General features: G+C 37.8%; 1 long non-coding RNA gene across 1 annotated transcript in view; it reads left to right on the top strand.

The window, feature by feature from the left end:
- Positions 1-16447, top strand: part of LOC144338696 (uncharacterized) — a 63032-nt gene extending 46585 nt beyond the window's left edge. Inside the window, exons 2-3 of the long non-coding RNA XR_013412991.1 lie at positions 13219-13350; positions 14448-16447. This is a non-coding gene — a long non-coding RNA (uncharacterized LOC144338696). The remainder of the gene's footprint in view (positions 1-13218; positions 13351-14447) is intronic.
- The last annotated feature ends 915 nt before the right edge of the window (positions 16448-17362 follow it).

Below are 17362 nucleotides of genomic sequence, written 5' to 3'. Positions count from 1 at the left end.
TTTACCATTATGTAATGGCCTTCTTTGTCTCTTTTGATCTTTGATGGTTTAAAGTCTGTTTTATCAGAGACTAGTATTGCCACCCCCGCTTTTTTTTGTTCTCCATTTGCTTGGTAAATCTTCCTCCATCCCTTTATTTTGAGCCTATGTATGTCTCTGCGTGTGAGATGGGTCTCCTGAATACAGCAGACTGATGGGTCTTGACTCTTTATCCAGTTTGCCAGTCTGTGTCTTTTAATTGGAGCATTTAGTCCATTTACATTTAAGGTTAAGATTGTTATGTGTGAACTTGATCCTGCCATTATGATATTAACTGGTTATTTTGCTCTTTAGTTGATGCAGTTTCTTCCTAGCCTCGATGGTCTTTACATTTTGGCATGTTTTTGCAATGGCTGGTACCGGTTGTTCCTTTCCATGTTGAGTGCTTCCTTCAGGGTCTCTTGTAAGGCAGGCCTAGTGGTGACAAAATCTCTAAGCATTTGCTTATCTGTAAAGGATTTTATTTCTCCTTCACTTATGAAACTTAGTTTGGCTGGATAGGAAATTCTGGGTTTAAAATTCTTTTCTTTAAGAATGCTGAATATTGGCCCCCACTCTCTTCTGGCTTGGAGAGTTTCTGCCGAGAGATCTGCTGTTAGTCTGATGGGCTTTCCTTTGTGGGTAACCTGACCTTTCTCTCTGGCTGCCCTTAAGATTTTTTCCTTCATTTCAACTTTGGTGAATCTGGCAATTATGTGTCTTGGAGTTGCTCTTCTGGAGGAGTATCTTTGTGGCGTTCTCTGTATTTCCTGGATTTGAATGTTGGCCTGCCCTACTAGGTTGGGGAAGTTCTCCTGGATGATATCCTGAAGAGTGTTTTCCAACTTGGTTCCATTTTCCCCCTCACTTTCAGGCACCGCAATCAGACGTAGATTTGGTCTTTTTACATAATCCCATACTTCTTGCAGGCTTTGTTCATTTCTTTTTCTTCTTTGTTCTTTTGGTTTCTCTTCTCGCTTCATTTCATTCATTTGATCCTCAATCGCAGATACTCTTTCTTCCAGTTGATCGAGTCGGTTACTGAAGCTTGTGCACTTGTCACGTATTTCTCGTGTCATGGTTTTCATCTCTTTCATTTCGTTTATGACCTTCTCTGCATTAATTACTCTAGCCATCAATTCTTCCACTTTTTTTTCAAGATTTTTAGTTTCTTTGTGCTGGGTACGTAATTCCTCCTTTAGCTCTGAGAAATTTGATGGACTGAAGCCTTCTTCTCTCATCTCGTCAAAGTCATTCTCCGTCCAGCTTTGATCCGTTGCTGGCGATGAGCTGCGCTCCTTTGCCGGGGGAGATGCGCTCTTATTTTTTGAATTTCCAGCTTTTCTGCCCTGCTTTTTCCCCATCTTTGTGGTTTTATCTGCCTCTGGTCTTTGATGATGGTGATGTACTGATGGGGTTTTGGTGTAGGTGTCCTTCCTGTTTGATAGTTTTCCTTCTAACAGTCAGGACCCTCAGCTGTAGGTCTGTTGGAGATTGCTTGAGGTCCACTCCAGACCCTGTTTGCCTGGGTATCAGCAGCAGAGGCTGCAGAAGATAGAATATTTCTGAACAGCCAGTGTACCTGTCTGATTCTTGCTTTGGAAGCTTCCTCTCAGGGGTGTACTCCACCCTGTGAGGTGTGGGGTGTCAGACTGCCCCTAGTGGGGGATGTCTCCCAGTTAGGCTACTCAGGGGTCAGGGACCCACTTGAGCAGGGAGTCTGTCCCTTCTCAGATCTCAACCTCCGTGTTGGGAGATCCACTGCTCTCTTCAAAGCTGTCAGAGAGAGTCCTTTGCGTCTGCAGAGGTTTCGGCTGTGTTTGTTATTGCCCTGTCCCCAGAGGTGGAGTCTACAGAGACAGGCAGGTTTCCTTGAGCTGCTGTGAGCTCCACCCAGTCCGAGCTTCCCAGCAGCTTTGTTTACCTACTTAAGCCTCAGCAATGGCGGGCGCCCCTCCCCCAGCCTTGCTGCTGCCTTGCCGGTAGATCACAGACTGCTGTGCTAGCAATGAGGGAGGCTCCGTGGGTGTGGGACCCTCCCGGCCAGGTGTGGGATATGATCTCCTGGTGTGCCTGTTTGCTTAAAGCGCAGTATTGGGGTGGGAGTTACCCGATTTTCCAGGTGTTGTGTGTCTCAGTTCCCCTGGCTAGGAAAAGGGATTCCCTTCCCCCTTGCGCTTCCCAGGTGAGGCAATGCCTGGCCCTGCTTCAGCTCTCGCTGGTGGGGCTGCAGCAGCTGACCAGCACTGATCGTCCGGCACTCCCCAGTGAGATGAACCCAGTACCTCAGTTGAAAATGCAGAAATCACCGGTCTTCTGTGTCGCTCACGCTGGGAGTTGGAGACTGGAGCTGTTCCTATTCGGCCATCTTGCTCCGCCCCCAGGATTAAATTTATATGACATATTTGTTTAGAACATTGCCAATTCTTTTTACGTTATATTTTCCAGAGTCAAGAAAAGTTTTTCTTTCTTTGGAGCTATTTATAACTTAAATAAATAAGTTAAGATAATATATAACACATAAAAAACTTATAACTTAAATAGTCCCAAAGAGCAATATTTTATATTATATTTATTAAATATATTTTGTATTTTATATATTATATATATTTTATTTCTTCTAAAAACACAGGATACATGTCCAGAACGTGCATGTTTTTAACATAAATATACATGTGCCATGGTGGTTTGCTGCACCTATCGGTCCATCCTCTAAATTCTCTCTTCTTACCCCTATACCCCAACAGGCCTTGGTGTGTGTTGTTCCCTTCTCTGTGTTCATGTGTTCTCATTGTTCAACTTCTAGTTATGAGTGAAAACGTGGTATTTGTTTTACTGTTCTGTGTTTGTTTGCTGAGGATAACGGCTGCAAGCTTCATCCATGTCCCTGCAAAGAACATTATCTTATTTCTTTTTATTGTTCCATAGTATTCCATGCTGTGTATATACCTCATTTTCCTTATTCAGTCTATCATAGATGGACATTTGGGCTAGTTCTATATCTTTGCTATTGTAAATAATGCCACAATAAAAATATGTGGGCATGTGTCTTTATAGTAGAATGATTTATATTCCTTTCAGAATATACCCAGTAATGGGATTTATAGGTCAAATGTATTTCTGGTTCTAGATCCTTGAGGAATGGCCATACTGTCCTCCACAACGTTTGAATTAATTTACATTCCCACCAACAGTATAAACACGTTCCTATTTCTCCCCAGCTTCACCGGCATCTATTCTTTCCTGACTTTTTAATAATTGCCATTCTGACTGGCATGAGATGGCATATCATTGTGGTTTTGATTTACATTTCTCTGATGGCCAGTGAGGTTTAGCTTTCCTTCATATGCTTCTTAGCCACATAAATGTCTTCTTTTGAGAAGTGTCTGTTCATATCCTTTGCCCACTTTTTGGTGTTTTTTTTTTTTTTTTTTTTTTTTTTTTTCTGGTAAATTTCTGTATGTTCCTTGTAAATTCTGGATATGAGACGTTTGCCAGATGGGTAGATTGCAAACATTTTCTACCATTCTGTAGGTTGCCTGTTCACTCTGATGATAGTTTCTTTTGCTGTACAGAAGCTCTTTAGTTTAATTAAATCCCATTTGTCAATTTGACTTTTGTTGCAATTGCTTTTGGCATTTGTCAGGAAGTCTTTGCCCATGCCTATGTCCTGAATGGTATTGCCTAGGTTTTTCTTCTGGGATTTTTATGATTTTGGGTTTTACATTTAAATCTTTAATCCATCTTGAGTTAATTTTCATATAAGGTGTAAGGAAGGGGTCCAGTTTTAATTTTCTGCATATGGCTAGCCAGTATTCCCAGCACCATTTACTGAATAGGAGATCATTTCCCTATTGCTTGCTTTTGTCAGGTTTGTCAAAGATCAGATGGTTGTAGACACGTGATGTTATTTCTGAGGTCTCCTTTTCACTCCATTGGTTTATACATCTGTTTTGGTACCAGTACTATGCTGTTTTGGTTACTGTGGTCTTTTAGTATTGTTCAAACTCTGGTAGTGTGATGCCTCCAAGTTTGTTCTTTTTACTTAGGATTGTATTTTCTATATAGGGTCTTGTTTGATTCCATATAAAATTTAAACATTTTTTTTTTCTAATTCTGTGAAGAACATCAGTGGTAGTTTGATGGGATTAGTATTGAATCTATAAATTACTTTGGGCAGTATGGCCATTTTCACAATATTGATTATTCCTATCCATGAGGGTTGAATGTTTTTCCATTTGTTTGTGTCCTGTTTTATTTCCTTGAGCAGTGGGTTGTGGTTGTTCTTGAAGAGGTTCTTCACATTCCTTGTTAGCTGTATTCCTAGGTATTTTATTCACTGTGTAGTGATTTTGAATGGGAGTTCATTCATGATTTGTCTCTGTGCTTGTGTATTATTGATGTAAAGGAATGCTTGTGATTTTTGCAATTGATTTAGTATCCTGAGAATTTGTTAAAGTTGCTTATCAGTTTAATGAGTTTGGGGCTGACATGTGAGGGATTTCTAAATATAAAATCATGTCATCTGCAAACAGAAAATTTGGCTTTTTCTTTTCCTATTTGAATACCCTTTATTTCTTTCTCTGGCCTGATTTCCCCGGCCAGAACTTCCAATACTATGTTGAATAGGAGTAGTGGGAGAGGGCATCCTTGTCTTATACCAGTTCTCAAAAAGAATGCTTCCAGCTTTTATCCATTCAGTATGATATTCCTGTGGGTTTATCATTAATAGCACTTGTTATTTTGAGATATGTTCCATCAATACCTAATTTATTGAGATTTTTTAACATGAAGGGATGTTGAATTTTATCAAAGGACTTTTCTGCATTTGTTGAGATAACCATGTGTTTTTTGTCTTTGGTTCTGTTTATGTGACAGATTATGTTTATTGATTCATGTATGTTGAGCCAGCCTTGCATCCCAGGGTGACTTCATGGTGGTGGATAAGTTTTTTGATGTGTTGCTGGATTCGGTTTACCAGTATTTAATTGAAGATTTTCGCATTGATGTTCATCAGGGATATTGGCCTTAAGTTTTCTTTGTTTGCTGTGGCTCTTCCCATTTTTGGTATAAGGATCATGCTGACTTCATAACACGAGTTAGGGAGGAGTCCCTCCTTTTCAATTGTTTGGAATTGTTTCAGAAAAAAAAATGGTACTAGTTCCTCTTTGTATTTCTGGTAGAATTCAGCTGTCACTCTGTCTGGTCCTGGGCTTTTTTTTTTTTTTTTTGGTTGGTAGGCTATTAATTATTGCCTCAATTTCAGAACTTGTTATTAGTCTATTCAGGGATTTGACTTCTTCCTGGTTTAGTCTTGGGAGAGTGTATGTATCCAGGAATTTGTCCATTTCTTCTAGTTTTTCTAGTTAATTTGTGTAAAGGTGTTTACAGTATTCTCTCATGGTAGATTGTATTTTTGTGGGGTCAGTGGTGATCTCTCTTTTGCCATTTTTTATTGTGTCTATTTGACTCTTCTCTCTTTTCTTCTTAATAGTCTAGCTAGCCATCTATTTATTTTTTTAATTTTCTCAAAATCCCAGCACCTGGATTCACTGATTTTTTGGAGGGTTTTTTGTGTCTCTATCTCCTTCAGTTCTGCTCTGATCTTAGTTATTTCTTGTCTACTGCTAGCTTTTGAATTAGTTTGTTCTTGCCCCTCTAGCTCTTTTAACTGTGATGTTTGGGTGTCATTTTGAGGTATTTCAAACTTTCTGATGTGGGCATTTAGTGCTATAAATTTCCCTCTACACACCGCTTTATCTGTGTCCCAGGTCTTCTGGTATATTGTCTTCTTGTTTTCTTTGGTTTCAAAGAAATTCTTCATTTCTGTCTTAATTTCATTATTTACCCAGGAGTCATTCAGGAGCAGATTGTTCAATTTCCATGTAATTGTGTGGTTTTGAGTGAGTTTCTTAATCCTGATTTTTAATTTGATTGCACTGTGGTCTGAGAGACTGTTTGTTATTACTTCAGTATTTTTGCATTTGCTGAGGAATATTTTTCTCCCAATTATGTGATTGACTTTAGAATAAGTGCCACATAGCACTGAGAAGAATGTATATTATGTTGATTTTGGGTAGAGAGTTTTTTAGATGTCTACTAGGTCAACTTGATCCAGAGCTGAGTTCAACTCCTGAATATCCTTGTTAATTTCCTGTCTTATAGATGTGTCTAATACTGACAGTTGGGTGTTAAAGTCTCCCACTATTATTGTGTGGGAGTCTAAATCTATTTGTAGGTCTCTAAAAACTTGTTTTATAAATCTGAATCCTCCTGTATTGGGTGCATATATATTCAGAATAGTTAGCTCTTCTTGATGAATTGTTCTCTTTATTATTATGTAATGCTGTTCTTTGTCTTTTTTGATCTTTGTTGGTTTAAAGTCTGTTTTGTCAGAGGCTAAAATTGCAACCCCTGCTCTTTTGTTCATTTGTTTGTTTTTGTTTTTGCTTTCTATTTGCTTGGTAAATTTGTCCTCATCTCTTTATTTTGAACCCATGTGTGTCTTTGCACATGAATACAGCACACTGATTGGTCTCGACTCTTTATCCAATTTGTCTCTGTGTTTTAGTCTCTGTGTTTTAGTTGGGGCATTTAGCCCATTTACATTTAAGATTAGTATTGTTATGTGTGAATTTGATTCTGTCATCATGCTGCTGTTTGGTTATTTTGCACACCAGTTGATGCAGTTTCTTTGTTGTTTCATTGTTATCTATGTTTTGGTGTGTTTTTGCAGTGGCTGCTGCTGGATTTTCCTTTCCATATTTAGTGCTTCTTGCAGCAGCTCTTGTGAGGCAGGCCTGGTGGTAATGGTATCCCTCAGCGTTTGCTTGTCTGGAAAGAATTTTATTTCTTCTCCATTTAGGAAGTTTAGCTTGGCTGGATATGAAATTATAGGTTGAAAAAATGTTAATAATGTTGAATATTGACCCCCAATCTCTTTTGGCTTATAGTGTTGCTGCTGAGAGGTCCATTGTTAGTCTAATGATCTTTCCTTTGTAGGTGACCTGACCTTTCTCTCTGGCTACCCTAACAATTCTTCCTTCATTTTGACCTTAGGGAATCTGATGATTATGAGTCTTGGGGTTGATTTCCTCATGGATTAGCTCAATGGTGTTATCTGTATGTCCAGAATTTGAATGTTGGTCTGTCTTTCTAGGTTGGGGAAATTCTGGATAATATCCTGAAATGTGTTTTTATGCTTGTTTCCATTTTCCCCATCTCCTTCTGGTACTCCAATCAATCTTAGGTTCAGTCTGTTTATGAAGTCTCATGTTTCTTAGAGACTTTGTTCATTTCTTTTCATTATTATTTCTCTATTCTTGTCTGCATGCCTTTTTTCAGCAAGGTGGTCTTCAAACTCTGATATCCCTTCTTCCTTTTGTCGATTCTGCTATTGATATTTGTGTATGCTTCACGAAGTTCTCTTTCTATGTTTTTTAGCTCCATCAAGTCATTTATGTTCCTCTCCAAACTGGATATTAGTTATAGTTAGCAACTATTATAATCTTTTATAAATGTTCTTAGCTTCTTTGCATTGGGTTAGAACATTTTTTTTTTTTTTAAATTCAGGGGAGTTTTTTATTACCCATCTTTTGAAGTCAACTTCTGTCAATTCATACATCTCATCCTCTCTCTACTTCTGCACCCTTGTTAGAGAGTCCTTGAAATCATTTGGAGGAGAAGAGGCACTCTGGCCTTTTGGGTTTTCAGCATTTTTTTCATTGATTCCTTCTCATCTTCATCAGTTTGTCTAGTTTTGATCTTTGTGGCTGCTGACCCTTAGATGGGATTTTTGTGGAGACATTTTTTGGTATTGATGCTGTTGTTGTTGCTTCGTTTTTCTTTCAATATGTTTAACTCTCTGAGTTATATTTGTATAAATACATTATTAACATGTGTTTCAAAAGTGTATGAGGTTCCTAAATTCTGATATCTTAGTATATGTTATTACCAATAATTGTGATATTTATGTTAAACTGCTGTATGGCACAAAAGTAATCAAATTTTCTAGTCAATTGCATTTTTAATCATGGCTATTCTAAGCCTTTTGTCATTCATAGATTACTTTACCTTGATTTCTCTCAAGATGTGGTTTATAATCAGCTACAGTCCAAAATTTACTGCTTCTTCAAGGAAAATTTATTGAAAAGTCCTTGACAAGTACTCTTGAGTACAGGTTTTTCTGATAACTTTGGAGATCATACCATTGGACTAAGTATAATCTTCCAAAACTCTCATTTGAAAGCTTGTGTATTCATGCAGTTGCTAATCCAACATCAGGTGAAATGAAAGTTAATTACATGAAACTAATAGAGGACTAAATTTTTATGACATTTTTGTTTAGAACATTGCTGATTCTTTTTATGTTCTATTTTCCAGAGTCAAGAAAAGTCTTTCTTTGGAGCTATTTATAACTTAAATAAGTAAGTTAAAAATAATATAATATAAAAATTATAACTTGAATAGCTCCAAAATGCTATTTTTATATTTCATATATTTTTATATTTTATATTTATTATATATTTCTCATGTTTTATATTTTTTACATTTGTGAGCAAAATTGAAACCTTTATTTTTCTCTCAATTTGATTTCTCCAAAATTTAAAAATTACTTGTAACTTGGGAAAATAATAATTTGGATAAGTTCAATAAGAATCTCTTTTCCTTTTTTCACCAGTTATTTTACAAAGGCTCTGATTGGAAAGGAATGTTTTAAGATATGACCAGACTGTTTTGAAGAATTAAGGTTTACTTTATAGAACTGATAAAAGGCTCTTTGGAAAAACTGGCCTAATACTTTGCCTACATGGTTCCCTTACAAGGTTTCTGGCTTTGTGTTAAGTAAAAAATGTCCCTTTTTTGACAGTCCTATGAATTCCAAGATATTTTGGGACCTTGAAAAGAGAGCAATTCACCCAACTTACACAGGTGTTATAGATAGCCTGGTAGCAAATGTTTGGGTTGGCTTCCTACACTCAAAGCTTTTAAAAGTCAAATCTTAGATTCTTTATACAAAAGTTCCAACAAAGCCGAATTTAAAACAGCCTACATGGCCATTCACTGCTCTTGTTGCACTTTATGCAAATAATCAGGCCAAGTATGATACTAAAACTCATTTTACAAATAAATTGGTCCTGCTAAGATTTATCTTGGTAGAAATGGTGAACTGGAGAGAAAAAAAGGTATGTACATCTTTTATTAGATTCTGGCTTTGTCCTTTTTTTTTTTTTTTGAGTTTTTAAAAATTATTTTCTTATAATTTATACTAAATCCTGAATTATTTTTGGGCTACAAGTATCTCAAAAAGGACCTGATTTTAATTTTATTTATAATTTTTTAGTTTATGCCTGAATGATATATGCTTTATTTTTATACTGGCATATACATCTTCTTTTTAAATATAATAATTATGTTCATAGTATTTCTACTGCTTACCTCTTGTTTTACTTCTCCTGAAATAACTGAGTTCGTGGTACCCTGAAGACTAGAGATGATCCAGCAAGCAACAGCTGCTGTAGATCAATGACTTTGACAGTATATCCTGGGAATTAGCCTTCTTGGCAATGATGGACAGGTTGGCACTCAGGTTCTGCTCATCAGTACATTCAGAAGAAAGATTTTTTTTTTTTATAAAAATGGGTGAATAAAAAAATAACTTTTATCTGAGCAACTGAGTCCTTTTAAATTATGAGGCCCAGAGAAACATTAAAATAAGACAGCAATCATGTTTTGCCTTCCCCTTTGAGCTATGTATTTATCTGTTGAAACTGCTTGCTATTGTAACAAGTGGCTATAAATTTACCTAACAATGCCACATAGACACTAACCCATATGCTATAGCTTAACAATGTACAGCCAAACACTAATCAATGCTATTTCTGTAAATCAGTTAGAATTCCTGACAAACAACTTTGTATCAGCCCTGTGACCATTTTTTTTTTTTTTTTTTTTTTTTGCCATTAAAAACTTGCTTTTCTGGCCGGGCGCGGTGGCTCAAGCCTGTAATCCCAGCACTTTGGGAGGCCGAGACGGGCGGATCACAACGTCAGGAGTTCGAGACCATCCTGGCTAACACGGTGAAACCCCGTCTCTACTAAAAAATACAAAAAAAAAAAACTAGCCGGGCGAGGTGGTGGGCGCCTGTAGTCCCAGCTACTCGGGAGGCTGAGGCAGGAGAATGGCGTAAAAACCCGGGAGGCGGAGCTTGCAATGAGCTGAGATCTGGCCACTGCACTCCAGCCTGGGCGACACAGCAAGACTCCGTCTCAAAAAAAAAAAAAAAAAACTTGCTTTTCTTTGTATTTTTTTTTTTGAAAGTCCAAACAGAGCTCATATCCAAGGCTGCTTGATTCTGAGACTTCCAGGCAGCTATCTTCACTTTGGCCCAAGTGAACTCTTTAAAAAACATATTGAAAAATGAGACATAAACATTGCCAACTGATATATGAAAATGTGCACAATATAACTAATCACCAATGAAATGCAAATCAAAACTATAGTATCACCTCACATCTGTTAGAATGGCTATTATTTTTAAAAACCAAACAAGGGATAACAGGGGTTGATGTAGGAGTGGAGGAAAGGCAACCCTTGCATATTGTAGATGGCAATGTAAGTTGGCACAGCCATTATGGAAAACAATATAAAGATTCCTCAAAAAATTAAAAATAGAACTACCACAGGACCCAGCAATCCCACTTCTGGGTGTTTGGAAATAAAATCAGTATTTTGAAGAGATATCTTCACTCCCATGTTCATTGCAGTATTATTTACAATAGCCAAAACATAGAAACAACCTAAGTGGCTGTCAAGGAATGAATGAAAAAGAAAAACGTTATATATTTATAACATTATATGTTATATATATATATATATATATAGAGAGAGAGAGAGAGAGAGAGAGAGAGAGTTATATTATGTGTAATTCAGCCACAAAAAGGGAAATCTTGTAATCTACAAAACATGCATGAACCTTGAGGACATTTTGCTAAATGAAATTCACCAGACATGGAAAAATGAATGCTGTATTGAGACCGCCAGGTGGGAAAAGCTCCCTGGCAAAGACTCTGACCAACCTGTGCACTGGGAGGAATGCACTCTGGGGTGGAGTCACAGAAGTTCACACTATTTGCAGTGGGGAGGATCCTGGCCCCTCCTCTTCGTGTGGGGAACCTGAGATTCAACCTGCAAGTTGGAAAGCACACCAGTAGGGACTCAGTCTGTGCGGAGGGCCCCTGTTTCCAGTTTTCTTCCTTTTTACCCAATGAAATCCTGCCCTACTCACTCTTCAAATCGTCTGTGAGCCTAAATTTTCATGGTTGTGAGACAAGGACTCCGACTTTAGCTGAACTGAGAAAAAGTTCTGCAACAGTTTTGGCATGCAATGTAGGGGCTGGAGAAGCGGTGAGTGAAATGCAAACCAATAAATCTTTTTCCCTCTTGTTTCTAAGCCTTTTCATCCTTGGACTTCTGACACTAGGAGAAACTGTGCCACCACTCCTGTTGCTCTTAGGGGTCGGGAAGACCAACCTCAGTCTCCATGGCCTTTTTTTTTTTCTTTTTCTGGACAGACCAGCATGGGATTCCCCCTCCCCTTGCTACCGTCCTCTCTCTGCTGACACTGGCATGCATGGCCCAAGGGCCCTGCACTGGCATTCCCCACCACGTGCTGCCAGAACCTTCCCCTTCCCTTCAACAGCCAAGGGTTTCAACTGCATTGGGCTGTAATTAAGCTTTTCTCCTGGTGGAAGAACCACTTGCATAAGAATAACAGCTTTTTCCCCAAGCATTTTAGAACTTTTATTCTTTCTTCTTCACACCATCAGCAGTTAACTTTTAAGCAAGTTTTGGTTGTGAAAAAGAATCTTGTGGGGAATGGGTTTTCTTCTGCCTGTCTGTGTGTGTATTGTGTATAATGTCTGTAAAAAGAGCTCTAATTAATTTGGCCTAAAAGAAGACAAGCACTTGGATCTAATATTTTTTAAAGGGAAGACAAAAGCTATGGTACCTTTCAGTTCATGAGACTTTAATCTTTGAGAAATAAAAACAGCTGTAAAGATTATTGGTAAAATGCAAGTGTAATTAAAATGTAAATAGGTGAACTAAATTGTGCAGGTCAGATGCAAGGTTTGCAAAGTGTTTTGAGGTTACAAACTGCTTTTTGGGTTTTGAGAATGATTTGACTTGCTGGCTTCAGATTTGGTGAGACCTGACATATGGAACTAAACATGCCCTTAATTATTCACCTAGCAACCATTTAAAGCAACTTATCAGGTTGTACATTAAAGTTAAAAATTGCTAGGAGTTAACATTATAACATGTAATTGAGACTGCTGGAAATAGAAATGGACTGAACTCAGAAAGCTGAGGCAATCTTTTTTTATTTTTGCTTGGGATATTCTTTATCTATGTTTCGTTTTTCAGAGTCAATGAAACTTATTTTAAACTATTTACATCCTTTAATAATTGAGTGAGGTATACTCCTGTGGTCAAGATTTGGAGCATGTTTGTTTCCCTCTGCCTGGTTCCTCTAGAATTTAAAAACTATCTGTGAATATTCTTAACTTATGGCAATATAGGTGTTTGTATCATTGCAATAAAAATCCATTTTCTTTTGAAACAGAACACAATTGGAAAAACTGGTTATTTTACCAAGGCTTTGACTGGAAAGTTGTACTTGCCTTTAAGGAGTAAACCTCAACTTGCAGAGCTGATAAACTCCCCTGGAAGAAACTGGCCTTATACCCTTGCCTACACAGTCCCTGTACGTGGTTCCTGTCCTATAGTCAGAAGAATATCACTTTCCAACAGATCCAGAAGCTCCAAGTTTATCTTGGGACCTTAAGAGGAAAGGATCACCAAATTCACAGATATTTGAGGATACAAACCTATGGCTGGGCTTGACTTTAAAAGGTCTTAGCTGAGATTCCCTGTGGAATAGAGTTCCATTAAAGCCAATCCAAAAGGCCTGTGTAGAACTAGGTATTCGTGCTGCACTTCATGCAAATAATGAGGCCAAGTATAAAACTAAAGTCTATTTTGCAAACCACTCAGTCCTATGATAATACGTTGTTTTTGTTGTTGCTTTTAACAAAAATGAGGAATGGAGAGAGAAATTATGTTCCAAAAACTTATCATACATTTGTCATTAAATTCTAAACTCATTAGTTGTTTTTACATTTTTGCCTACATTTTTAGACTAACCCTGCTTGTTCCTGTGAACCAACCAGCAATCTCCAGCTGCAGTTCAGAAAGAACAAAAGGGATGGATATTGTAGAAATCTGGATCAACATTCTGGTTCTGAGCAACTATCCTGCAAATCTTGCCAGGTGATGGGAATAAACAAGATGCCCATCACTCAGAGGTTTTTTTTTTTTTTTTTTTTTTTTTTGAAAATTAAGACTAAGGGAGCTAACCAAAGACCAGCACCATGCACCTAAATCCTAGCAAGCTTAACTATAGCCACCAGTTTTCTGGGTTTGTCACATGACATACTTTTCTCTCCATTGTTGGAGGAGCACTCAGTTCCACAGTTTCACCTTAGCATCCCAAACGCAATTCTAAGCTTTGGATCAAAGCCCTAGGAAAGAAAACTGGATTTGAGGGATTCAGAGGCAGATAATAACTGAAGTTGAAAGGCACAGTGCAGGTGAGCATGGCTGATTCCTGCTGATTAACCCAAGCTTCCTGTTTCATGGATAAAGGCCACTCACATTAGTATCCATGGCATAAATGAGGTCTAGGAAATATAAGGCTACTAACAGTAGGTGGAAAAAAGACATAGATGAGAGCAGACAATTCCTATTCTTTAGTAACCCCCCCCACACACACACACACTTAATGGGTGCAAGCCACTTTAGCACTTATGGTGGCACCTGCCAAGTTTGCCAGGACTCAGGGATGCAAGGACAGAAGAAGGAAAGAGGATGCTCTTCCTTCTCTCCCTCAAGTATCCTTGGTATCTGCTAGGAAGAGAAGGGAACAAGGGAAACCTGATCCCCTCTTTCTAAACGGGTAGCCATTTATTTTCAGTCTGTACCCCTTTCAAATACATCCTAAACTTCTGGGACTTTTTGAAAACATGCCTTCTTTTTTCCTTTCTCCTACTCGGTTTTCTTTTCACAGATAGGTAATCGTGTCTTTTTACTATGGGACAATTTCCTCAGATGCATCCTCCAAACTGGAAAAAGTTAATTTCCTAAACTTTAAACTGCTAGGCTTAGGGTTGGGCTAACGGGAAGGGAACCCAGAAGCCCAACACGCCAGCAAAAGGGTAAAGTTTTTTTTTTTTACCAGTCAGGCTTTTGACCTCCCCTTCCCTGTGCAAACTGGAAAAAGGCCTCAGAATTTTTGAGCTGTCTTTACCCCTCCCCTTGTTTCATTTTAATACATGTTTTCTAAAAACTTTGTCTCTTCTTTCTTTCAGGCCATCAAACTTCAAGTGGTGTTCAACCAGAGCCTCTGATGATAGTCCTTTCTGCTGGGAAGCTTTAAATAGGCCTCTGAGGGAACTCTGACTGCCCTTTTCCCCTAAACAGCCCCCTCTGTCAGCAGGAAGCACTTAAGATGGGTCTTTATCCTTATCCTTATTCTAACAGCAGTTAGACGTACTTCTTAAGGGTTGGGAATGAGATAGCCAGGTGGTAAGGGCTCCCTGGCAGAGTCTCCAACCCACCTGCACACTGGGAGGAATGCACGCTGGAGTAGAGCCACATAAGTTCATGCTGTTTGCAGTGGGGAGGAGCCTGGTCCCTCCTCTTCCTGTGTGAAACTGGAATTCAAATGGCAAGGTAGGAAGAGCACCAGCAGGGACTCAGGCTTTGCAGAGAGTCTCTGTTTCCCCTTTTCTTCCTTTTCATCCAATAAAACCCTGTCCTACTAACTTTTCAAATAGTCTTCAAGCCTAAATTTTCATGGCTATGGAACAAGAACCCCGTCTTTAGCTGAACTAAGAAGAAGTCTTGCAACAGTATGATCTTACTCATATGTGGAATCTTAATGAATCAGACTCATGGAGGCATAGGCAGAACAGTGGTTGCCAGGGCATGGAAGAATAAAGAAAGGTTGGTTAAAGGGTACAAAATTTCAATTACAAGATGAATATATTCTGGTGATCTGATGTACATCTTGGAGGCTATAATTAATCATAGTGCATTTTATATTTGAAATTTGCTAAAAGAGTAAATCTTAAGTGTCTTCACCTACCCTCCCAACTCCTACACATAATGGTAATGATGTGTGGCCATGGATGTGTCAATTAATTTGATTGTGGTAATCATTTTACAGTGTATCATATATCAAATAATCAATTTAATGTATACACTTGTTATTTGTCAATTATACCTAAATAAAGCTTGGGGGAAATGCATAGAAAAAGGAATTGATGAAAATGGTATTTAATGTGAGGTTTCATGGTAATCTGGCCAGGAGTTGAGGTGTCTTTAATGTCTGCTTTTGTTATGTGCCAAAGGTTTTAAACTCTAATAGTTGTTCTTGTTTTTGTCTCTTCTGTTGAACTTGAGAGTCTCTGATACCTTCTCCTTAGATAGTCTACATAATAAATTATTTGGACTGTAATATTCTGTTATTATACTAGAGTCAAGTTGATATTGTTGGTAAAGTATAAAAGGGGATTGTATAATCTTATAATTAAATATCAGCCTTTTAGTGGGTTTGTATCCCTGAACTGCGACATTTTCAAGCATTTCTTAGAATCCTCCATCCTTAGGTAAGACAGAATGCTTAACAGGCACTGGAGTTAGTTAATGTCTCCCCCATAAGTGGGATTTGTCTCTGGTAGTCTTTTTCCTAGGAGGTTAGGCCTTTGTTATGAAGAATGCCCTGTGCATATTTCATAATGGTTGCTCTTCCCTTTTCTCTTCCATAGGTGTGAGGGGAATTTTCTTAATTCTTTACTGTAAGAACCTGGTGGGATTCCTGTATATAAAAAACTACAAAAATGTTGGGCCTCATTAAGAACGAAGCTACCAGGAATTTCTTACTCTCAAACTAGTCTACACTCAGCCTCCAGCAATTTGTTGTAATTACAATTTAAGTCTTCCTATTCATATCTTGCTCCAATAGCTTCTATCTCAGGTAGGCAGACCTTGACTGTGATTTTCTGTATTCACAACTTTCTTTACATTTTAGGGACACAAGTTTGCCCTGTGAACCCAATTCACTGATGGGTCCACGAAAAATAATTGATACTCTATTTCTTCGCGTACTTTGTGCCATAAGGTTGGTTAGGATAATGACTTCCAAGTTATTTGCATGTTGGAGTTAAAACTAAAAGTCTAATGTTTTATTTTAAGGTTGGTGAACTTATTAACTTCTGGTTTATGAGGAGGAGAAATAAATAATTATTAAACATTTATCCTAGATACACAAATGCATTTGCCTTTGAAATAAAGGAAATTGAAGGAACTCAAATATTAAGACTTTTTCTCTTATCCTCAATATGTCTTATGAAATTTCCTCCACACTGTACTGTTTCATTTTAAGTACTGCATGAATCATTCACACATATCCATACACACAAAAAGCACACACACTGTTTCATATATTTATTTATAACTTTCTTACTCCTCTCATAAAAGTGAAGTGCTGGGAATTTTTCAAGAAAAGAATTGTGTATTATAGATGATAAAGGCCCATTATATTTCTTCATTTTATTTTACAGCAGTCTCTGACAGACTCCAAAGTCTGGACTTAGGATTCAGCTTGCTTTTGTAAAATTTTCATCTTTCTTTCTATTTAACGTATTTTACTAAAATGTTACAGCACATTTGGTGTTCACAGAACATTTTAATGAAAGAAACGCAACTGTTTGACTTAAAAATTGTCTTAATTTAGGAGAATTAAATAATCAATTATGTTTTAGAAAGAGTAGTCTAGTGGAGTAGGTATGGTAGTAATGTTACCTGAAGTTAAAATTTATTCAATGACAGGAACTGTGTTAGTTACTTGGGTTCTAGTAGTGAAAAAGAACAGCATAATCCTTCCTCTTAGGGAGCTTGTGCTTTAGTAAGAAAGAAAGATAATTATAAGATATAGTGCGATGACAGCTATGGTATGGTGGTATATTAGGGTTCTCCAGAGAAACAGACCAACAATACACACACACACACACACACACACACACACACACACACACAGAGTCATGTCACTTAACAATGTGGATACATTTTGGGAAATGTGTCATTAGGCAATATTGTCCTTGTGCAAACAGCATAGAGTGTACTTACACACACCTAGATGGTACAGCTTACTACACACTTAGGCTGCACAGTGTAGCCTATTGCTCTTAGGCTACAAACTTGTACAGCATGTTACTGTACT

The sequence above is a fragment of the Macaca mulatta genome, chromosome X (assembly GCF_049350105.2).
Source record: "Macaca mulatta isolate MMU2019108-1 chromosome X, T2T-MMU8v2.0, whole genome shotgun sequence".
Taxonomy (NCBI): Eukaryota; Metazoa; Chordata; class Mammalia; order Primates; family Cercopithecidae; genus Macaca; species Macaca mulatta.
This window is presented reverse-complemented; position numbering and strand designations above follow the sequence as displayed.